At 35.5% G+C, this 25,791-nt stretch overlaps 1 long non-coding RNA gene across 3 annotated transcripts in view; it reads left to right on the top strand.

Annotated features, from left to right (window-relative positions):
• LOC116183196 (uncharacterized) overlaps positions 1-20,938 on the top strand; it is a 31,297-nt gene extending 10,359 nt beyond the window's left edge. Inside the window, exons 2-5 of one of the 3 annotated variants that reach the window (XR_004147739.3) lie at positions 1,228-1,299; positions 8,123-8,190; positions 10,707-10,765; positions 13,907-20,938. This is a non-coding gene — a long non-coding RNA (uncharacterized LOC116183196). Of the gene's footprint in view, positions 1-1,227; positions 1,300-8,122; positions 8,235-10,694; positions 10,766-13,906 lie in introns of all 3 variants that reach the window. The other 2 variants (XR_004147738.3, XR_013341257.2) reach the window with 2 other exon arrangements.
• Positions 20,939-25,791: the final 4,853 nt, after the last annotated feature.

Raw genomic sequence — 25,791 nt, 5'->3', positions numbered from 1 at the left:
TCCCAGCTCCCATCTGAGCTTCTACCAGCATGCTGTTCCTTTTAATTTCTGAAAAAAATTCAGTCAGGAATGTGATTCTAAAAGATGTTCACAGGCAAGACATGTAATTTGATCTAATGAATAATAGAAGTGCTTATTAGTTTTCTGTTAGATCTCCCATATCATTCAAAGAAGCTATGCTTAGGAAGAGAAAGGACAAAAATTTGTGACCACCAATATTCTGCAGAATTTTCTAACTTTTCTTGTTGCTTCTGCAACAGATCTAATAATTTTTAAGGAAGGTTTATGCATGCTGTTTCTTTTCTATATTCAAATAGCACATAATGATCAGATACATTTTTAATGCCTTTAGTCTAAGAGAAACCCACCTGGACTTAGTCCTATTTAAAAGCAGAAAATTAAAAGGATGCTTATGAATTTATTTTGCTAAAGAAATCTGGTTTAGTTCCCTAAAGCAGAGCAGCCATATGAACAACTCATGATCATGTGAGTACTCTTCTCTACACATACAGAGAATTCTTTTCAGTTAAATATAATACTGCAAATAAGACAGAATCCTTCCATGCCCTACAGGAGAAATATGACAGTCGATTATGGGAATTACCCATTACCAAGCTACAACAGACTAAATACATCAAACAAATATCTGACAACAAGAGACACACTAAACTCTGAGGAAGTGATACCTGACTGTAAGGATTATAAATCAGTTTACCCAATTTCTTTGACAATGTAGCAATACCCTTATGTGAGAGGAATTGTAAGTGCCTTGAGAAATTGTGGAAGGGAATTTACAGTTCCTTATACAGCCAATTACTTTTAATGAGCAATATGCAAGGCCTGTATCTCTCTAAGCTTTCCCTGATATTCTGGGGAGATTATAGAGAAGTTTCCTAACTCTCAGATATGTCTAAAAGATCATTTTTCTATCCATATGCATGCATTAATCTATATTCATAGGTATTGTACTGTGCAGTCTCCACTCAGAGAACCTATGGAGAGTTACATGTTCTCCTGTCTCCAGATGTTACAGCAGAATATTTCTCTTGAATTATTCAGTCTTGAATGCTGTAAAAAATACAGTGTACATACCTCTGGATTTATTATTTGTGCATAATGAATTGTCAGGTTTACCTGGACATGCTTAAGTGGCTAGAAAAGCTAACATTAACAAAAGCTAGCATACTTCTGTATCTGTTATTAAAATATGTCCCCTCTGATCTTCAGCAATAGGATCATACTAGTGAAGAAAAGCAGCAGTTCAGAAAATTTCTAAGGAGCAACAGTATTTTATGAACTGTAAGGACAAAAGCTCTTTACTTTTCACTTAAGAGAGAGACAAAAAAGAGCTGAAACCTTAAGAAATAGTCACAAAAGGCAGAAATGGAGATCAATAGTGAAAAATACATCCCTTCAAAGACGGGGAATGAAAAATAAAAAAAAACAATAGATGGAGCTCTCTGGCTCAATGTAATCAAGTCCTACAGTTAAATCCAGCAATCTTAACTTTCTTCATCAGTTCTATTTCTCATTTATTTACCTCATTAACCATTAGGACATTCAGTAAGTTTCATGGTCTCTAATAGACAGCCTCCAAGCAGATTTGATTTAATTAGAAGACAAACTTTATGATTTAGCCATAATGGACTTCCTGTTTGAGATAATATCCTCTCATTTTATCCCCTTGCCAAAATAACCCACATATTGTGTGTACTGGTTTAAATTCCATATAAATGCCTGATTTTCTAATACCGTGAAAATTATTATGAGTCTTTATAGTAAACTTAAAACTCTTTTCACAGTGTTAAAGGGCTCAAATGCAACCTGAGGAAGAAAGCACTACTCTAGAAGGCTGGTGTTTGCTATTCTACAGAGAAATTATTTGATTAATCCCTAGGGGAATGACTGAACTAATTGGAAATTGTAAACATGAAGGAGATAACTGAGAAGTGCTAATCCACAGTATAAACAAGTAAATTTTCCAAAAGAAGTGTGACTGAGAAATACCCCTTCATGAATGGCAGCTGAGGTGATTCAATCCTCTGTGGCAAATATGGATTGTTTCCCCTTCATGCAGGAGGTGTTAGGGAAGCTCTTGCTGCCCACGTAGGGGAGGCACTGAAAGCTGAACAGGCTTACAAATAAAGAGGACAGCATTTTCCAGTAACATAACTGGACTGATGTTTGGAGGTAGACCACAAAGGAACCACCTTTGTCCAGCAATTCACCCCTCAGTACACATCTTCACTGTTCTCTTTTCTCTCCAACATCCACAGCAGTTCCTGTCACAATTTTTGATCTTTCTGCTCTCCCCTCCATCCTACACATCTACAGGATATGTCCTTTACCCAAGTCTTCCTTTCCTGCTCCTAATTTGACCCATAATTGTCTTTCTGGGCCCACTGCAGGTCCCAGTAGCAATCCAGGTGTATTCTTCTCACAAAACATGTTCTGTGTGGTAGGTCAGAAACCAAGCAGGAGAAACTAAAAAGCAGGAGGTGGAGAACAGAAGCGAGGCACAGAAAAGATGGTTGGTCAGCTAAACCAATCAGTGAAAGGGATGTACAGAGAAAACTGGATGATGCCAAGCTGCTTCTTTCAAGTTGCCTGAGTCTACCCAGTTTCATCAAATGAACACAAGAATGTTTAAAAAAATGGTTCACTGCCAGATGTCTCTGATGCACAATTGCTCAAATTTCTGACTATTCAAATGGGATACAAATTCTGAGCATTTGTTTTCATTTGGACCCATAACTCTTAAAGAATTTTTATACAGAATTAATATTTGGATCAGTTATTATTTATGATCATTTTTTCCCAAGACTTTGTCAGAAGCTTCTTTTTTTTTTCACCATACAAGACAATTTCACAAATTCTTGGAGGAAAATACAGATTAAGAAGAGAACATTTCCCAAAAAAAATATCATTTGGTCTTGATCCTGTGATTACTTCTCATGTGAATGGCAGCCTTGCAGTCAACATTTAGACACAATGAGACTGTTCTGCATGAGGTGAATTTGAAGATGTGTGATCATATGACTGTATATACAAATAAGGAAGGATTTTCAAGACAGCCTGAAGCACTTATGTATCTAAACCAAATAAAAATTCATTACTTGATTCCTACATCTCTCGGATGCCTTTTAAATAGATGCATATATATATTAAAACATTAATGTTTAATTGGATATCTTAATTATACCTAATAGTAATTATTATAAGCTGCTGTGATATTTTTCCAAACTTTTATATTCTTATATGGAAACCTTACCCAAGTTGTAAATTTTCATTTTCCTGTAAAAGATGTATTACAGAGAAAAGCTGATGGTATCATAATGGAAAATTATTCAGATAACAGATTAAAGCAATTTTAATATTCTTGAATTTTCACTCACTCATATTCTTAGGTATAAAATGTGTGGGATTTAGCTGGATAGATTTTTCTCCTTTTTATCAGGCCAACGATTTTGTGTCAGTTCTTTGGCCATATCAGAATGAAATTCATCACGTTTCAGAAGCCTAGAAGTTGGATATCCAAGTTCAAGCTATTCCCATTCCCCTAGCAGTCAGTAAAGAGACATAGGCTTCCCTAGAGGACAGTTTATCTGATCTGCTCTAGACACCTATCTCAGGAAGAGATGAATTGCTGTCTGGAGATGGTATTTCTCTTCACTGACTATTTAAAAGAGTGTGTAGTAACTGTCTTAGTCACTTTGTAACTTAGTTACCGTGTTGGATGCCTAAACCAAGGCAGATGGATCTCTTGTTAGGTGACATTTTTACTCTTACTACATGCCAGGTTCAAAAGAGCATTACAGGCAAATCAATGTGTTTGTCTGCTGTCCCACTTTCTATATATGTTCATGTGAACATCTGGTTTGGAAGCTAATGAAAGTAGTTCTTCAGATTCTTTCCTCAAAGTTGTTTTTAGCATTTTTTCCATATATAGTAAGTGCCAGATATCTGTTGAGATATTCTGTGCAAATGCATGCTTGCCAGTCCTTGTAAACCTGTTCTGTCATGAGTTCCCAGTCTTCACATTAAAGCAGCATAATGCCAAGGTGCATGTACATGCAGGCAAGGAATGTAATATATTATAAAGTGCCAAATAAAATTAAAAAAAAACCTGCAAGACCTTGGGGGAAGAAAAGACAAATATATAATTTTTTCCTACAAGAGAACACAGAGTGCTAGAGGCTGAAATCTTTCCAAAAGCAAGTGCACTCCAGTAAAACAATCAGACATGGGAAAATGAATAACATGGGATTTTGATAGTTAAGAGACTGGAACGAAACATCGTGAACAGTGTTTGTAGAGTAACTCATTAACTTTTTCTGCCTGTTTTGAAAGGTTATATAGATTACAGTACTGGCCTTTCACATCTGGTGTTTAAGGTTTAGAAGTCCCCTGTTCAGCTTTCATGACTCTAAAACCTTGATTACAATAGTTTTGCTACAATAGAGAGGGAAATAAAAAATGCCTGCTTCAAAGCAGCTGTAGGGGTTTATAAGCAATAAAGAGAAAGTAACCTGGGGAAAGATAGGGGACAGGGGGGGACTAACAATATGAAATTCAGCCCTTGCCATGATTTTCAACATATAATATTCAAAGATGAATGACACTTGTTTTATATGTGTCTTTTCTGCTCTCAGTTTCACTTAGTTCTACATGTCTGAACCAGAACTGAAAATAGTAAATGACTACTGGCAGAACCAAAAGGCTTCTAAATCAGTAGCACTGTCATCTGCTCTGCAGTCACATACTTTCAGACCATGAAACACTGAAAGAAATTCAGGAAGTTTGAGAAGGAACATAAAGTTTCTCAACCTGGGTTCCTCAGACATCAGAAAACAGACTACATTCCAACAAGAATATTAACTTCCTTTTCTGATATGTAAGACTCTTATTAGCACAGCCCAAATAAAAGTTGCACTATTTGCAATAACATTAATGTATTAACTCATGCTTTTTGTAAATGTACTATACTACATATCTTTTCCTGAAGTACTGGTACTTCCCATATCTTTCCCAGTCTCTATTTGAAAAATTGATTTCTAGATTAATTGCTCAGCGATACTAATCTTAAAGTCCTTGAAATTTTAAAACTAGCACTTCTGCTTTTTCCATTCTAAGTTAATCTTGAATTTTTGCTTAGAGAAAGGAGGAAAGAATCATGTCCTGTACCAGATTGCTGAATTTATGTAATTTGTTTCATAGATGTAGCAAATGCTCACAATGGACAATGGTGAGCTGGTGTGGGAAAGAAATTGTGTTACTACATTCCCTGACGTTAAATCTCTAGATGGGACTAGCATTTACTTTTATTTAATTTCCAAACTATCAGTTTTTGAGGAGTGTTTTTAATTCTGGGATGGGCCCTTGAGTGGCCACAACTTATCTCAGGCTGGAATAAGCCTCCAGTGTCACAAGTGTACTGACTGCTTCATCAGAGTCATTAAAAAGCAAATTACTCTGAGTAGGCTTTGGGAGAGATCCCAGAAGAAGCTGACTGAAGTCTCCCCTCATCTGGCAGCAAAGGTCTGTGGTTTGCCAGCCTGTCACACACCCTTCTTATGGCAATGCACAACCCTGCTTTTGTCATCTAATCTTGTGACACATACTCATGGAGACAATAAGGCAACATGATCTCTTATGGCTCCTTTATCAGTGCATCAGCAGATTTCTAATTTTAGCTCCATATATAATTAAAAAAAAGCAAAGAAAGTAGGTGCCTGGTTTTCTTTACAAGTGAAATACAAATGAAGGAGTGAAATATAAGTGTAGTGCTTTTTAAATAAAAGGAAAAAACCACATGTGAAGCCACTGAATCATTTCAAAGAGAAAGTCAGAGAGGATTTCTTATTGTGACAATGTGATTTTGGGTACTGATTTCTGGTACATGAAGGAGGAGCTTAATGGAAAGGTTTACTCATAGTGTAATATTTTATCTACTTTCTTCTCATTTCCATGAACACATTTCTTGGCATGGAAAGCTCCATTTGCACATGGTTGTTCTCACTGTATGCAAATTTTTTTTTGCAACACAATTTATCTCTACAGACTGATCTCTGTGATCTTTCTGACACATTTGGAAGCAGCTGACAATGTAGTTTCTACTATCAAAGTGTCTGTGTCCCCAAACACATTTAATTCATTTTAACAGCAATCCCTGAAATTTTCCTGCCTCATGCTTTTATTCTCTTAGATTTCATGGGTTAATTGGGATCATATGAGCTCAGTGTTTTGATTGAAGTTGTCCAAGAAAAGTATCAGGTGTTAAAGGAAGAAATATTGATGATTCAGTAAGATGAATCCTAATATCCAGAGAGCCAATGTCATGTATTCATAGTGCAATATTCTGTTTTATAAGCTGATAAAGGTCCTGGTCATGTACTATCATTTCATATGTCATAATAGATTTTTGTAAATAATAATATTACTTCTAACATCCTTGCAAAGCTGTGGTGTCAATAGTTGCATTGCATTAGCTCATACTGGTTTTGTATATTAATAGGATTTATTTTTCAGTTTCAAAGTTAAATATTATGTCACGTATTTGTGTTTTTTTCTTGAACAAAATGGTTAATGAGAGTCTTTAACAAGTTGCTAAATTGCAGCTTTAGAATTCAGACAGGTAGACTGGCTCCATGTCACAAGGTACCACATTTCACAGATTATTCCTCCTATTGGATGCAACAGTTTGGATTTGGCTAAGCAATTAAGCATTAAATCACATTTAATTTCAGAGGATTAGGCTAAACAAGCAGTTTGGGTTGCATATGACAACCATTTTGTCCTTATATGGTTGACATTTGTGTTGTTGACATATTTTGCCAATGGTAATTTGGTGTTTATTTCCAGTTCACTGATGGAAATATTGAATGCCATGTAAAATATCCGTTATAGGTATCCACGCTAGGAGCATCCCAGGTGATGATTAATCCCTGTGGATGAATATATTTTTCAATGCATTAGTTATTTATTAAGTTATTTAATATATACTGTATTAATATCGTAGGGCTCAAATATCTTTAGCAGAATGTCAGGGCAGCTAACGAAATTGTCCATTATAATAATGCTTAGAGCAGCAAACAATTGGGACACTCTTATTGACTTTAGAGGCTGTGTTAGAGAAAGGTGAAAAAGAAAAAGGAAAAATTACAATTTTTTTCAATAAAAATAAATTTGAATTGATTTTATTTTTCCCTATGAAATTATGATATGGGAAGAGGTAAGATTCAATTGAGAAAAAAAAATGTGGGTTTTCAACTCCATCAGTCCCAAATTCTAAAGCTATTTGCAGCTCTATTGCTTCCCTTCAGGTTAACCAGAACCATGCAGTTCCATATAAAAAATAACCCTTTCTTAAAGGTTATAGCCCCTAACTTAATCCTTTCATAATGCCCTTTTAACAAGAATTTTGAAGCATAGGATAACTGCTAGATAATAAGATTAGATGTGAATCCATTAGGATGTGTAATGTCTAGACCAAACCAGAGAGACACAGAAGAGGCTGTTCAAAGGGACTTGACTCTGTTTGCCTCATAAGATATTTCATGGCATTTAGATATCCCAGATATCCTCTCTGGTTTCCACCTGTCACTTCAAAATAATTTGTATATTCTGGAGAGGCTTTGTCACATTTACTAGCCCTGAGTATTATAAACTGTACATTAGCCCAGGAGTCATTAGATACCTATGTCTGGACAATTGAATTGAATTTCAATGCTATTACAAGACAAAAGATATATTAGAATTATAATTAGAAAGTTAAGCTATAAAAAATGTTTATTCTCTCCTCCAGAACTTGGATTTGAATCTAATACAGACACATATATTTTCATATGTGTCTATAGTCTACAATGTCTTCAGAAATATTCCTTTTATAGTTTACATAACCAAATGTCGCTTGAGAATTTTACGTGCTCCATTTTGTGTCCAAACCCAAATGAGTGTGACTGTACATGAGCTCCTCAATATTGTGTGTGATCAGCTTTGGAAATCTTCATGCAGTTCTAGTTTTAGTCAACACTGCATTCAGCATGCAAAATCAAGAATAAATTTTTAAAAAGAAAAATAAGATAAGATAAATTAAATAAAGCTGTGTTTTCTCATCACACAGGTGATTGCAGCCTAATGGGTGAAATCCCCAGGGATCAGCTTCCCAAAGGGCATGCAGATTTTTCAGAGGTAGGCAAGGTATAAAGAACCTCAGGCTCTAAACCACCAACCAGGTAGGACTGCATTCCTTAATGCAGAGAATATGATGAAGCTGCATCAGAATAAGTGGTTTCTGCTGGTTTCCCATGCTTACATTATGCTCTCAAACATTTTCTGTGTGAGTGGGGCCAGGTCGAGTCCTGCTATAAACATATAGTGACCCAAAGAATTCAATGAGTTTCATTTCATTTTCAGCTGGTAAGACAAGGGAAGGAGGTACCAAAATAGGACACATAAACTCAATTGCAAGGTATTTGTGTACTAATCTCAATGGGTTTTGGATAAGGCAGCAAATTTCATGCACTGCTTTTCTTAAGAAAATCATGTTATCTGTCTACACAGAAATCATGGAATCATAGAATAATTCATTTTGGAAGGGCCCTCTATATGTCACAGTATCCTATCCCCCTCTCAAAGCAGCACTAATTAGATCAGGGACTCTTCTCCTCTAGGGTTCAGTGAGAGATTTTTCAGCGGCTTTCAGAACACCAGGATAGCTCCATGCACTTGTTAAAGAAGCTTCTACTCACTGGAAAGAAAAGTAAAAATAACCACTCCTGAAATTTTACCTTCCTAAAAATTACCAAGACTAATTCATTAGTGGATTACACTAATCATTATAGCAGGGAATTATATCCATGAAGTCTCTAACCTTATTGCATATTATCACATCTGCTGCCCTTTCAATGATACACTTGAATTAATCTCTGGATAACAGGTTCACATCTCCTTAATTGAAACTAATGACTAAATAAAAAAGATCAAAAATCTTTATATTCTTTAATTAAAAAAAACCCTTCACCAAGTGTCTAAAGAGGCATATAACTATCCTTGGAAGAACTCCAAGATATCGTGTGACGGGGAGGCAAGAATGTGAAGAGGAGGAAAGAAAAATACTTTTTTCAGGGGAAAGTATAGAATTTGGAAATGGCATTAGGCCAGGGTCTGCCACACCTACACATTCTGGAGAACAATTTTACAATAATTCTGCTGAACTAGAGTATAAAGCCACTCCTCAAAGGAGATCCTAATCAAGACCTTCCTTATAAATTAAAGATTATACAGAATACAACCTGAGAGTGTTTGTTGTTTTGATGCAGGAAGAGCACCCACATCACAAACATATAAGTTGCATCCTTTGAATCCTTGACCTTTATCTTCATTCACCACTGAAGAACAATTTTTCTGCAGCAGTTTAAAAATCTCTGCTTTCCAATAGGTCAGCAATGCCTTGAATTTTAATCTAATGCATATCAACAGTCAACTCAGACTGCAAACTTTAAATTGTTGATTATTCAAGCTTTTCTATTTAAAACAAAATTCAATTTTGTTAATTAAAATATCACTACTGGAATTATTAAAATATCACTACTGGAATTTTAGTATCATTAATACCATAATTTTAGTTTCCCTATAGATTTTTCTTGATCAAGGACCTTCATATATATATATATCTCCATAATTTCCCCCTAAGAAAATAAACATTAAAAATTACTTAAACTCAATAACAGGAGCTAGAATATGGAAAATAAATGTTTATGTTCCCACTTGGAGTTCTGCAGAATGATACATGTGATATGTATGATGCTTATAAGCAAGATTAGCTGACCTCAGCTAACATGGTAATGACACTTATGGAGTGTCATTATGTTATGGAGTCCCCAGTGGTGTCCTTGAAAATATTTGTATGCTAACCAAAGCACAAAGCTTTAACAAAAAAGACATAAAACAGCTTCCACTGCACCACCTGTCCTTTGGACAGATTGCCTGGATGTGAAGTGGACTGCAGTGTTGCAAATTATTGTGTTTACCTTCTGTGGAAATCAGGAAGAATATTAATAACACTTCAGTAATGGAGGAGCCAGACAAAATCCGTGATTCATTCATAAATGTGAAGTCACTATAACATCTTTAGCTCCTGTTTACAATGCCTGCTAATTTCTTGTATATCCTCTATTTCCTGGATGTATAAATGCATATTTTAATAAATATTGCAGACTAGAACTGCAGCTGAATGTAATGGTGGGTGTATATATTCTGAGGAACAGATCCCAGCCTTTGTCTCAGGTTTGGCTTGATTTTTCTCCACGAGTGTTGTTCAAAAAAAAAAATTGCTGCTGAGTCAGACTCACTACTACTAAATTGTGGCTAAGTCAGTAAAGTTACAACAATAATAAAAGTTGTCTGTTAAAGTATTAAAGATTTTCCAGGATACTGTTACATTTATACATGGTGTATATTTTCATGACCTGTTTTTTTCCTAATTCCTCAGCATTTTTCTGTCCTGTTCACAATCCAGAGTTCTGAAGGAAACTGAGCTATTGCAATGAGTGAGATGTATGTTACCAGGAAAACTTTTCAAAAGCAAGGAAATTTTTTTCTGGCATATCCATTGTCTAGTTCACCATGTAATTGACACTGAGCTATGAAGTACAAAGCAATCCAAGGCTCAATTTTGCATTTCTTTACAATAGTCTCCTTTTCAGCATGAAGACTCTGCATTGCCAGTTGTGGATTTAGCAAAATAAAACTCCAACCTGCACAGGTGAGAGCTAAGAAAATATGTTGTGTATGATTTTTTTTTTCAGTCTTTCAGTCTACTAAGTGACCTCAGAATTTGCAGGGTCACATGAAAACTAATTCGTATGAATGAAAATCTGAGGAGAGATTCAGGCTTAGATGGGTACATACACAGGGACAAATTTCCATGTGACAAATTTGGACTGCCCCACAGGTCTCCTGTGAAAACCATTTGACTGTCATTTTCCAGCAGAGCACATAGCAGATAAACTCACATTAATGCTACAAGCATTAATGGATTACAGCAGAGAAAGGGCTCTGAAATTTCTTACCTCAGTCTCCCCTCCTACAGCTCATCTCTGTGCCTGTGCTCACAGGCATCTGTGGAATTTGGGTTAACTCCACGTTGCATTGAAATAAGACGTTTTAGGTTCCTAATTATTAAAGATGTTCATGTCAGGCACATGGACACTTTTGCAGATCCAAAGCTCCTGACACATCCATATCTACATATCTTTGTGAGCGTGCATGTGTGATGTTATTGGATGTGCATGTGTCCTCAGACTTGCTTACAGCTCAGGAGCTTATCTGGAATTGAATTGAGAGATTCAAGGTCTGGTGAACTAATCTCAGTTCCTAACTAACCAGTGTGTGACTACTGAAACAGCTGCTGGTAGAACAGATGGATTTGGCCTAAAATGTTTTTTGAGAATTTGACTGGTCCTAGGACTAGGACGTAAGGAAAAATTACAGGCAAACAAACTACGTAACAAGGAATGTAACAACATTTCCAAGGGTAAGTAAATTTGGGAGACCAAACATTACACACATTGCTTATATTATCAACAGACTACTCAGCTTCTCTCCTAACTAAATGATATTGATGGAGGTATTTGCTACTCTAGTATTGCAAATATTGCATTTAGTCAGTTCTGTCAGGCATTAAATAACATTCCCATTCTCATTTTCAAGAACTATGTCTAATCTTTGTTTACACTAATGCTTCCTTTGTTGACTTTTAACAATTATGTGCCATTGACAATTGTTTATTGTTGTTTAATTAGGAGGTGGATTATTCCCATGTTTTAATGATTACTGCTCAACAACTTGACAGAAATGTTATTCCCAAAACCACCAAGCACAAATTGGATTTGATTTATTTCACTTAATCTTGTTATGATTGTATTATAAGCTCTCCAAATTATAATTTTTTTATTAATTGCAATATCTCACATTTTCAGCTCAGCAATGTATACCATAGGAAGCAAATTTAGCTGCTGCTAAATTCTCTCTTTAGGAAAAAAAAAAAAACAAATGTACAATAAAGCCTTCAGCACTGACTGCAGAGATGATTTTCAGTTAGTAAATAGGAAGTATCCATTTGCTGTACATAAGAACAAACAATCATCCAGGACATTAGAAGTGGCCATCTGCTAAGTGCATTCTCAGTATTAGATATAAAATTTGAAAGTAGAAATTATTGATAATGGACAATTTATAAGTGCTGATTTTTTTTTATGTAGAGAAGAGCATGGCATCCACTCTCATCAGCCAATACAAACACTTATTTTTTTTTCCATGAAATATTGATGATCACTAAAATAATAATGAAGAAGAACTGCAGAAGCTGAAATTTGCATGAGCTACTGCAGTAGCCATTTTCAAGTGCAGTATTTCACATAACAAAAAATTTAGACAGATTAAAATACTTATTCCATTTAGATCAGGTGATAATGGGCTGCATGTAAATTGGTTATCTCCTGTGCATTACTGACATTACATATTTTTAAAATAAACTTTTTATGGAAATGATGTTTATGTCATGGATAGCTTTTAAACAGTAAAGCTGGTCAAAAGAAAGAAATGTAAAAGAAATATAAAAGAAAAAATCAAAATAAAATTAAAATGCAGAGTCAATAAAAAAAAGAAAAAAAACACTGAAAGGTCCAGTTTTTCAACATTTCAGTTTTTGTTTTTTTGGGTTTGTAATTCATTGCCAATTTAACCAGAAGATTTTGGGTATTGTGTGCCTGAGGTGCCTATGCTGAAAATATTGTCAGTATTGGGTTGAGAAGCCCCAGAGCCTGATGCCTGCCTGCAGAGATCAGAGCAGGGCTTTGGCAGAACATTGCCCATCCTTTGCTAGAAGACTTTTTGAGAGCAGCATAATTTCCTTAAATGTTTTACTTTGTTGGCTCAGCCATTTCTGACAGACTGATGCTGAAGTTGGAAATTTATAGCCCCATCCATGTATCATCATTTGATTCCATCTAAAGTATTTGAGGAATCTGCTCTGCTCCACTGTGGCGTTTCCAGAGGTCACACATGACAGCTTCTCTCACTCCTAGCAGCTTCCTAGAGTTAAAAAAAGTAGTTTTAGGGAAGAAATAGAATTTCTAAAACATGAAAAAGGCTTTTAGGGATGTTCACATACCTGAGGGATAACACTGTGCATTAATACTTCAAGCTAACATAATGCAGTGTGCACCAAAACATGATTTAAGACAAATCAGTGAGACGAGAGAAATTTTCATCTTTCCTTTTGAAGATTTTGTGCCTTTCTAATAAGAAAATATATACACTATAGTTCTAAGTTTTCTTCTTACTGTATAAAATCCAAAGCTTTTTTTTTTCCAAAATAATTTCTGCAAGGTGATGAGGACCTTCTCAAAATATGAGATCCTAATTTATTTAGACCATCTAGAAATTGCATCTCAGGAGATCAAAACTCCTAAAAGATGACTTAATGTTATTTAAGTTTTCTTTTGTGATTCTCCATCCACCCCCGCAGTTTTATCCAGATGGTTTTTTCTAGCAAAAATCTTCTATAGATATGTTATTAACCCTTTTAGTCTGGAATTTCTTTCACATTTCTGGTGTAAAAGTCACACTCCTTAAATCTAACTTTAAAATCTTCCACATTTCCTACTGCTCCTCCCCTCTGTAAAAAGGATATAGTTCTCTATATGAATGATATTTCAATAGTTTTCAGAGGGATTGTGAGACATTAAGAAACCAGGAATATTGTTAGTGAATGACAGCAATGACAGAGAAGCACTCTTGGCTTTTCATCTGTATTTCTACTGGCTTTCAGACGAATCACAAAACTCACATTCACATTGGAAGTAACTGGACTAGACTATTGATACGGAGTTCTTTTTTCCAGGTATATGAATGCAGAGCAACAAGGTTTAATCCTACATATGCTAGAAACTGGATGAAGAAATGTTTTTGAGAGAAAACTTGTGTAATTTTAAGCCCATTCCTTTTCAGTAAAATAAAAAGGAGAAGTAATAAAAGTGAATGGCTCTTCTATTTATACATATAAAAAAAGTTGTGTGTAATACTGCTATGTAACAGGAACTGGAAAATGGAAGGTAAAAATGAATTGCCCAGAACATGATTTGAAACATAGGTTTGAATTCCTAAATCTTTCTTTTGAAATCTTCCAAAATATTTATGAAAATGAGCAAATGAACAGCAAATTGGCAAAAAAAATTGTTATATTCTTTTTCAAAATGATTGATTTTGCCATCACGATTTATCCTCCTCTTCTTTAACATTACATGTCCCTCTAACACATTTCCACACATAAACAGATATGTTTTAGATAATAAAATTTATTGAAATAACGTCTAAGAATATTACACACATTCCATATGTGTATGTGTTCTGTATGTGTGATGTATCTCCCTGTGAATCTACCTACATAGGATGTCAATGATAATGGAAAAGGTGCTCATTAATCACATCACTCGCCTTGTAACATTAATCCATACTCCAATTAAATATATTGCATCTGTCTACTCAACAGCTTCAGAGTCACCAAACATACTAAAAAAAAAAAAAATCCATATACTTTATTCTTAAATTAAAATAAAAGTAAATAGAATTAAAAGATAAAGATGTTGGTGTTTTCAATTACATAAGCAGATATTGCTGTGCCAGGAAACACATCATGTATTTAATTTTCTAGGATGCTGAATCCAGTTGAGCTTCTTGTTATAAGGTGACTAAGAAGGCCTCAAGCTTCAGAAAATTAGGAACCTTTTGTTTCCTTCCCAGGGCCTGATTAAACTAATTTATTCTTGTCCAAACACTTACTTTAAATATGTCTTCTTTCAACTTGGTGCTTTTAATTTCAGGGTATTTATGAAGATCAAATTGTTTAAACTCTTTCTTAAGCTGAAAGAACCCATGCTCTTTCAATTTCCTTTTGTGATGTAGGTCTTCCCCTTTTTCCATCCTCTGTTGCAACATCTTCCAGTGTGAATGTCCTCTTGAAGAGTCAGCCAGAACTGGCACAGTGCTGCATAAAATATCTCAGTAGGCTTTGTTGCATCTTCCTCTATTTCTTTGGCAATTTCATTCCTGATAGATACTATGGACATAACTGTTTGTGAATGATCACATGCCATTAATGGTCTAGTGCTGCCTCTAAATCACATATCATCACCAGTGGATAAACTGGCCATTTCTAATAACAATTTATCCCATTTAGTATTAGTTGCAAGATCTTCCATTTTTATTGGCAGTTTTTTTCTCGCACAGTACAATAGATCTAATAATTGTTATTCTGAAGGAACAGATATGATTCCATTAAAAAAAATTTGATAAAATCATTGTGAATATTTTCAATCTGGCTTGTGGTTTCTTATATCTGTCCAATTTCCTTCTGCATTCAGACATGTACATTACCATTGCCCTTAATCTGCATTAATGCAATCACCTGAATACATTTATTTTGCCAAGTAATTCACTCTCTGATTATCAACATATATGTGTTGGATCACTCATGGAGTTTCTGTATGGATGAAAATAATATTTTTTTTCTTTGGATGAGATGCAGACCTATATCTCTATATATATATCCGAAGATGAAACTTATCATAGACAACGGGGCTGTACAAGGCTTAATTTCCTCAAAAAGGTTTTTTCTCACAGTCATTTACCATAATTCTAAAACTACTCTGATTTTCATAAATCCTTTTCCTACATGTTCTATATAATGTCATACTAGTGCCCAGTGCATCTATCATACCCTCTTAACAACATGCTATAACAGTTCTATCATGGAACAACATTGACACCATTTATGCTTTTTTACCAAAATACCCATGTGTTCTGGTTGTGCCCCAGAAGCAGTTTAGGTGAAGAATTACAAAACACAGGTACACACAGTCTGCTCTGGATTAAGCAGCTCTGAACTATGTAAACATGAGCAGCTCCTCAGCACATAGTCTGAGGGACAAGGATCATGCCAGAATTACATCTTTATCAGCATAGCTTTTACATTTTGACATTGTCCAGATAGCAGTAATTTCTATCTTGATTTGGACATCTCTATCAGACATCTAACCTTCTGACCCATGATTCACATCCTTGTCTAAGATTAAAATTATTCATATGGTTCTGTGCCCTTTTAAAGTTAACATTAGCTTTTGTCTTACTCATACTGCATTGCCAATTCCACTGTGGCCTTCTTTTGAACACTGTAGGTAAAGATCCTTTCATCATTTTTGTTAATTTCTTTGCAAGGTCTAATAGAGTTATAAGTCATTATTACTTTATCCTAATTTTTCAAGACCTTTAATATGTAACTACCTACTTTGATTTCCTATTGTATTTTCCAGCAGGCTTTTTAAGGTTTTTATTTTCATACAGTGTCTATTCTTTATTTCATATCAATCAGTTATCCTTATTTTTTCAGTTTTTTCTCTTACTGTTGAAAACCTTGTTTACAGGTGTATTTTTTGTTTAGTATTTCAAATATTTAAACACAATCAATGCTTTTGAACACAAGTTATTTTATTTCTCCAAGGGACATTCATCTGTGAGACCCATCTACCTATTAGAACTATACATAAAACACTACTCCTTGCATTTTCTAAAAGACTGCTGGAGAAATCTGTCAACTATCATGTCAAGAAACATGTTTGATCTGCTTTTAACAGTATAATTTGTTCTTCAGAAAGTCAACTATGTTAATAGGTAACTATTTTAAGTACTTCAGTTGCTTGCGGTAGAGTCATGCTACAAATATGTAAATATATATTGTGCTAGTCATTTCATTCTTCAGTCTTGTAATTCATGCAGTAAATCTGACAAGTTTCACATTTTTCTGAACCATCCACTTCTATTTCTTGTGTATTCTTCTCATTGATCCACATTGTCCTGATTAGGAGTTTTCAGAACCTCTTAGCATGTTAGAGTATGTTAATTATGTGTTAAGAAGAAGGGTGCTATCAAAATCTACTGCCATCTGTCATCTTTGTCTCCCCCACTCTTTTTCTTCTTCATTCACAATTTTCCCTGTGTGAGACTTTCAACATATTTTGGAACCCCTTCCATCTGCCAGTAAAGAGAGAAAAATATTTTTTTTAATTGACAGAGCTACTCCTTACCTTTTTTATTGGACATATTATCTAGGAGAAAACAGTTAAACAACACATTTATTTATCTTGGACTCAAAGACATGGCCCCTAGAGGTATTGAGTACAGCATCAAACAGAAAAATTAAAAAGAGTTATATGAAAGATAAGATTTCTGACAATCAGGTCCTGCTTGGTCTTTGCAATCCATTAGGAACTGAAGATCTTTCATAAAGGGAAAGATTCTGGCAGAAAGAGAAGGAGGGGGCATCAGTCATCATACTTTGTACACCATGAGGTGCTGCCCATGGATACTACTCAGAGTCTTTAAGGCTCCTTCCAGGTATTGACTTGGCCCAGCCACTTAATTCCAATATCCCCTCTCCTCCATCACTATGAAGCTACTTCCAGACATCTGAAATATTCCAGACATCCACTCAAGGACCACAGGTTTTCTCCAGTTCAGGGAGAATAATTTATTTCCCATGCAGAGGCTCTCTCTCTCTTTATCTGCATACTTCAAAGTGGTGTTGAGTAGCAATTTCTTCTCCTGAAGCTGCAGCCAGGGGAAGGATTGGGGTACAGGGGTCAGGAGTGAAAGGGATATTACATCTTGCTCCATAAACATCGAAAACAGATATCAAAGTCTATATAGGCCCTAACCTTGAATACAGAACACCCAAGGAAAAGCAGTGAAACACCCTTCAATGAGAGTCCTTGACAGGACCTGCTTGACTATGGGTGTTAAATGTCTGAAGTCAGAAAGCATCTCTTAGAAAAAACCTCCTATTCTGAGAAAAAGCATCTAATAGGCTATGTAGGCATGACTCAAGGTGATACAGTCACTCACTGGATTCAGGGTATGACTAATTGCAAATGGAGATTTTCAACACAGGGATTAATCATCTGCCCAGAACTGGACATCTAAAATTTAGACTTCTGAATCTAAAAAAATTATCCAAGACATCACCAAGATTCATGGGATAAAAAAAGTCTTTCCATAATGCAATCCATTTTAAGATAACATCTAACTGGAGCAGACAACACCCATACTTGCTTTTTGGACTATGAAAGGAGCTTACATTGACAGAATTAGGTTCAGATATCTAAATATCAGATGCATAAAGTGGGTGTCTTAACCTAGAGGAGATGCATCCCTCTGCCCCACAGAATTTGATATATGAAGCTGAGATGGCTGTGGTAGGGCCTCTGTCACCACTTAGTGGGAAGGTGCATATTTCTCACCACTGGCAATGGATAGAAGGTGGTTATGCTTCTAGATCAGACACCAGATTTAAGAACTTCAAGTAAGGACTAAATATACCTTGAGTGCTAATTTTGACAACACACAAGCAGACATAAAAAAAGGCTATAGTAGCAGAAGTGACAAGTCTGAACTGCAACTCTCAGTTCCATATGCACTAATGAAAGGTATTTGTGCCTTAGAGAGGACTTCTAAATATATAACAATATAGGAATGAAATAATCTGTGTATGTTTTATAAAATTAGTTCTTCGCACAGAAGTATGTCTCTCTAGCCAAAACCAATTCTAAGGTCACCCCTATTCCCACAAGAATATCATCTGCTATACTACAGGCTAGTAAAATAATTTCCTTTCCAGCTTTATGAAATTACCCTCACTTTTTTTTTTCTTTTTACTCCAACCCTACTTGCATGTTAACACTGAGGACAATTACCTGAGGTCTGTGTTTGGGCTTGTTCAGGACAACAAGAAAACTGCAATTTCCTTTCCAAATGGATGGAGAAGGGTTCCAACCCCTGCTTTTAATACAAAAGGTGGACAGTGAACTTGGAATGAATATGGCCAGGTCTTTTCCACTGAAGTCAGTCCTCAGGGTAGTCTAAAGGGTTAGTTGTGAAAATGCTGCAAGAATGGACAAATGTTCAGAGTAACTAGAATATACAGGCAAGAAAGGTTTGAAGTTTTCCTAAATGACTATTCAACTCCTAATGTCACAATAAGGAGTATCACTGAGAAGTGACTTGGCTGCATAGGTTTGGTCCACCTTAGCTCTCACAGGATGAGTTGCTGCATCCCACGCTGCCGCCACAAGAAAGTGAGCTGGAGCAGGCAGAGATTAAAATGCTACAAATGGGAAAGCCTTGAATAAAGCAGCTGCCATATGTGCTAAGCAAGCATTGGTAAAGAGTGCAACTCTTTCAAAACAGGGCTTGGTGTTTCAGGTTTTTCCAGCTTCACATTGTTTTATGTGACAGAATGCCTTTAATTAGGTTAGCAAAGACTGAGATAATGTCTATGTTTGGCAAATGTGCTCTGCAATGGCCTGAGGGCTTCTCTGTGGTACTGAGTAGCTTCAGTTCCTGTGAATGCTGGAGACTGCAGACTGAAACCTCTATCCTAGGCAAACGATGATTTCATCATTAGTAAGAAGCTAATGACTTTCTCTTTTATCTTAACTGGCTTATGGCTTTTTTTAAGGTTTTATACTCTTTATTTTCTCCCACTTGTCAGTTCAAGCATTTTAAAACAGACTTCACTGGGTATTTGGGGCTCTTGAGCACCTCCTCCCAAGGAGGCAAGTACAGAAAGTCTAGTAAATGTGCTTTCCTTGAAGTCCTCATAAATAAAATATCCAACTGTGCTCCTGAAGAAGATGGTTTTCCTCATGCACAAAAAAAATCCAGCTGTGGGGCTTTTCTCACTGTATGTGCTCACATTTCCTCATGCAGATTGTGCAATGTTTTCAGGAAGCAAATTACAGTAACAAAAGTAAGAAATAAAAGCTAGCATAACTCAAATAATATTCAGTTTTTTGGGTTTGTGGGTTTTTTGGGGTTTGGTTTAGTTTTGTTTTTTTTTTTAGTTTATAAAATCTTGCTCTCTCCTCTCTTGTTTTCTTTTTGACTGTTTGGAAAAATACCTGTGATTTGTGCAGGCTTGACAAATAACTTCTTTTCCATGTTAGATCACATAAGAATCCCAGATTATCCATACCTTTTAAAGAATGTGAACTACATTTGACTTTAAATAGCAGTATTCAACCATCTAAAGTTATGTACCTGCCAAAATGCTCTACTGAGTCAGACTAAGTCAGAAGAAGCATAACCCTTAAATACACTTTTCAATTTAACACAGAAAAAAAAATGTGCATAAAACAAACACACTCATGCCATCACCTTGATATGATGGATTCATTCTCTCTTAAGAGCAGTAGAAAAACAAGTCTTTCACGAATCCTCCACATGCCAGGACTGGTTGAAAAGTTAAATCATGAAGCTTTGTCTGTGATTTCTAAATCAATTAGACATTTTGACATTCATGTTAATGAGAATAGAAACTAGTTTTGGAGAATGAGAAGAAACTTTACGTATGTGCTCACTACACTAAATGCATGGCAAGGAAAGCATTGAAAACCTTTGAAATCAATATGAAATAATGAATTCTAAGCTGTTAAAGGGTGCTTCTTTTACATAAAGCCTGACACAAAGGATCTGTCACTACTGTTTGTTTACTTCTCACCAATATTCTACAAAGCCTGTTGTATTAGCTGACATGAAATACAAGTGAATAAACTGAAAATGGCTTTCTCTAACTTTATGCATTATAAGTATGTTATACAATGCAAGACTTGTCTCTTGATTTCCTCTAGGGCTGAATAGAATATCAGATGATATAAAACTCCCATTCCAAAACTCAAGAGGCTATAGAAAAATAAATATTTTAACTCATACAGAGAAATCCATGTGCTGGACCAAGATCATTATAACAGCAAGGAAAAAATCATGTTTAGTTAAAAAAATAAATAGTAAGAAATTTTCTTTTTACTGCATGATTCTGCTGTTTAACATTCCACCTTTTTCTATGCTGAGGTGTGGTTAGATCAGTACTTTAGGGTTAGGGTTAAGCATTGTCAAGCTCTACCAGCTGAGAAGAGCAGTAGTCCCTTAAATTGTCTCAAACCTTCACATTTCCTAGTCTTCTCATTCCCAGTAATCCATTTCACAGAATCATCTGTAACTCCTTGTCACTCATGTCTTACCTTTCCTACCATGCTACAACACATTCCCTTCATTTCCCATTCCATATACCCAGTATTCCTTTTGGTTCTGAACGGCAAGCTGATGAGACAAGCTCAGCTGAACGTCAAAGCAAAGTGCTAAAGATCAAATGGGCAGCTGTAGAAGCTGCTGCCTCTCACACTATCCCACCACCAAAGCCACAAAAATGACAATCAACAACCTGGCATCCATCACAACAGAAAACAGAGGGATTTTGAAATCCATCTGGAAAAGAGCAGTTTGCTTCTTGTGAGAAGCGTATGGATAATGGTCACAGTGCAGGTCGTACATGGCATTTGTAGGACAAGGAAATTTGGAAGCACCAAGTTTTGAGGTTCAGACCTAGGATCCCACTTCCTTAAGGCAGATAAATTATTTATCTCTTACACTGATTGTTTTCAAATATCTGTTATGAGTGATTTCTCCTTTATCCCCAAATCAGTGTCCTCTTAAACCTTTTCTTTCTTTGTTGGAATAGGTTTTTTTATAAATTTTAAACAAATCACTGTGTTGAAAGTGCCCTTAGGAGATATGGAGGAGTGAACAGAGCACAGATGAAATCAAAAGGGTCATCTACAAGACCTGACTGAGGTTGAATGGCAAATATTTCACATGTATTCCTGAGTTTGCAATGAAGATAAGTGGGAGTTCACATCTATGAAATATTCCCTTAAGATGAGAGTCGATATTACATTAACATCATTAACATTCAGATGATGCACACAGTTTAAGAGCATCTTGAAAACCATGTTAACACAGTTAACCCTTATTGCTGCAGTATAATGTTGCCCTTTAACTTCCAAGAGTAATTTAGAAATAATTTGTTATACAGAATTCAATTATGTGTTTTTTTTTTCCTTTCTTTAATCCTTTTGTTTTTTTGCCATGCATGACACATGAAGGATCTTAGGCTCTTCCTTCTGGGATGGATTAGAGCAGACTTTAATTTTATACTGCTTCACTCCCGTGTAGTATCAGAATTTCAAGAATAAAGATATCCATAGGAAATTAAATTTTGCTTAAATATAGTCAACCTTGTGTTACAAATGAGAGATTTTTATCATAAGACAAAAGAATAGTAGTAGTAATAAAAAAAAAAAAATCTTAGAAATTACTAAGAATGCTTTAAGGGTAATTAGAGCCTAATTAGAAATAGAGATGTTATCGGTATGATAATTGTTACCATTTTATTCACGCCAGTGCATAATTTCTCTAAGTGATACAATGTGGTTCTATCCTGAAAGCATGCACTCATAAATTACTCACAGCAGTTAGTGGATGAATTAGTAAAATAACTGTGTTTTGTTTTCCGTAACTAGTTGTCTTCTAAGTACTGATCTGATAATTTAAATTAATCATGGAGAATATTCATGAAATTAGCATCAGTTGCCAGAAAGTTCATTAAAAGGAATAATTTTCATTTGAAATAAAATGTTAACTACAAAAAAACCACCTTGATGTGACAAAAATTCTGGGTGTTATAGAAGAAAATAATTACAGGAAAAATATTTGAAAATACTTGGGGTAATGAGGAAAGAGTGATAGATTCCTCTTTCAGTCTTTTTTTTTCAAAACTGATCTACAGATATCATAACTGTATTTTTTAACTGTCTTTAGTTAATACAGGTTTATGATAACAATGAATTTTTCAAATTAGATATTTTAAGTGATATATTGAATGTCAACATATTCGTACTTGATGTTTTTATTCATCTATTAAACATAGGAGATTGACAATATTTGCTATAAATGAGGGATTGTTATGTTATTGCTATAACTTAATTACAACTTTTTAGATAATCAAGGATTCAGCATCAATCATGGAACCACCAAAGGGAGAAGACTAGTCACTTAGTCTTTCAAGGTGCCACTTGCAAACATGGTAAATAGGTTCTTGATTGTATCCAGAAGGCATTTATTTCCTTTTTCTCATGTCTTCATAAAAATGTTAGAGACAAATTAACATTTTTTGGCCAATAAATTTGGCTTTAAATCTAATTTAAAAAGCTCTCATTTAACTTTATTATTTTTTCTCTATGATAATAAACACTAGGAAATCAAATTTGTTTACTTGCTAGTAAATGCTCAAATACCAACAAGAAAATTTTCCCAGTAGTACAACAGATGTTGAAAGGACTAAACAACAGTTAACTGTTGCTCATTTTTCTAGTTGTGATTAACCATTTTATAATGTAATCTATGTGCATCCTTCTGAGAAAAATATCAGCAAGTCACGTCAATTTAAAAAATCCTATTTTATGCCCTAAGAATAAGTGTAAAGCCACGAGCAGAGAATTTGTCTAATTCTGAAAGTTTCAGATCCACATAATTCATATTGGGTTTTTCCTTCCAGCAGCAGACAGAGGGTCCCCCAAAAATCATGCAATTTTCAGACATTACATGACTATACACCACAGCCTACACCACAGTTTGGTTATTTTGCAAGTGAGCATGTGTGTTCATTTTTAAAATTAAGAAACTACATTATTATTACTTTAGTTGCTATTATCTAAATAATGTACTTCATACAGATTTAATTCAAAATCTTGTTAAAGTTACAATCAAGTGAGCTCCCCTGAAGAAGGAGCTTTGCTTTACTTGAAATGGATAGTCATGGATAACTATTTATCTCATGGCTGAGCAATAAGATGGGGGATTACAATTCAGGATTTTCTGTAAAAGAGATTGCATTGCTTCAAACTCAGCCTCCACCACAGTTACGGCTGACTGCTTCCAATAACACAACTCCATCTCCCAGTCACACCAGGCTGCAGGGCAGAGACAGCTGTACTGTAAACATCTAGAACTGGATCAGATTCCCAAACTCCCTTTATATTCACGGAATGAAGCACAACTTTCTATGGCATGATTCACATCTGCTTAAGAGAAATGTCTTCAGAGTTCACTGTATCTCAGTCCAGAACGCTGAATCTTCAGGAAACCCAGTCTTCTACCATTTCCATTCAGCAGCCACATCTTTCTTCCAGCCACAAAAATTGAAGAAACTTACTTAACAGTTACTTATTAAAGCATTCTGCTATTTGCAAGAAGATATTTTGGGTGTTATTTCTAGTGGGTTCTGTCTAGGATCTTAGACTAAATTGTTCAAATCCTCTTTTTATTCAACCCTCTTACTAAAAGTGAGATGACAGATTGCATTGGCTGACTGGCCATGAACATGATTTCCTGATTTACAATTATCGACCTAAACAGCTGAAATGGGCAGAGTTGTATTTTGTGTGAAAGAATACATTTCCGAGAAAAACATTAAGTCTGAATAATCAGCCATAGGTTAATGGCTACTTTAACAAAAGTAGTCTTCTTACAAATGTAGCCAGGTACCTGTACACTGAATATATTGATTATAGTCACTACATCATCGAATCATAGAGTGTTAAGGGGTTGGAATGGACCTTAAAGATCAGCTGGCCCCAACTCCCCTGTCATGTCAGGGACATCTCCCACTAGACAGGTTGCTCAAGACCTTATCCAATCATCCTGAGAAAGAGTCTCTCTTTGGGTCCCCAGTAGGTGCCCGTCAGATCCTGGAAGGTTGCTGTGTAACTTCTCCGGGATAAAAAGCCCCAACATTTTCAGCCTGACCTCACAGGGGAGGTGCTTCAGTCCTCTTCTCAACATCGTGATCACCTGTGGGCTTGCTCCAACAGTTCCATGTCCTTCTTATGTTGGGGGCATCAGAACTGCACTCCTACTCTGGGGGGGAGGGAGCAGAGAAGAGGGGGAGAATCACCTCCTTCAGCCTGCTGGCCACACTGCTTTTGATTCAGCCCAAGATTCCATTGGCTTTCTAGGCTGCAACTACTCACTGATGGGTCATGTTGAATTTTGCATTAAAAATATTAATAAATTTTAATATATATATATATATATATATATATATGCAACATTTACATATTTTGAATAAATGCTCCTCAAAACACCACTTAATAATCATACAGACATGGTTTGATACACAGTCTCTTTTATTTATCCAGAAAAGACAGCACAAACTTTTTTTACTATGACAGTCTCTTTCTCAGGTTAGTTTCTTAGGGAGCTCTTGACTGTTGTCATCCCTGTCCATTAATAGCTATAAGCCACAAAGAGTGCCAAGCTTTTCAGAGTTTCAGGCCAGAGATTTCTACTCATCTACATCTGCAGCTGGCAAAGCTGACCAAATATTCTCATTATTTGTTCATCAGCACTGACCATTAATTTTCTCACCCAGTCACGTATGCTTTTGTGAGAGTCTTTGTCCTTAAGTACCACTAACCCATTTTTAGTAACAGGCTTTTCAATGCAAGCTGAAAATTTATTCCTGGCTTTACAGTAATAACATTGACTTGAATATTTTAAAAGCCTCTAAGTAACTAGGAGAATGTATTTGAGAGTGTTTATGACCTTGAATGATGGAAGTATTTCAACAAAAATTTTAGGATAAGCTTGGACAGCCAATTTCCAGGAAAAGTGACCTTTTAACAATGCTTCCACTTAATCAACGGTAATTATTCTTTCAAGCACTTTATCAGATAATTCTTCTGTGGCCATCTCCTACCTTTTGTTCAGAATGTGACTCCCTGAAAAAAATAGTTTGATGCCAAATCGACATCAGGAAGATACAGAGTGACTCGTCCAACC

Source organism: Lonchura striata, chromosome 2 (assembly GCF_050655825.1).
Source record: "Lonchura striata isolate lonStrDom1 chromosome 2, ASM5065582v1, whole genome shotgun sequence".
Classification (NCBI taxonomy): domain Eukaryota; kingdom Metazoa; phylum Chordata; class Aves; order Passeriformes; family Estrildidae; genus Lonchura; species Lonchura striata.
The sequence above is the reverse complement of the archived record's forward strand: the minus strand, read 5'-3'. Positions and strand labels throughout refer to the sequence as shown.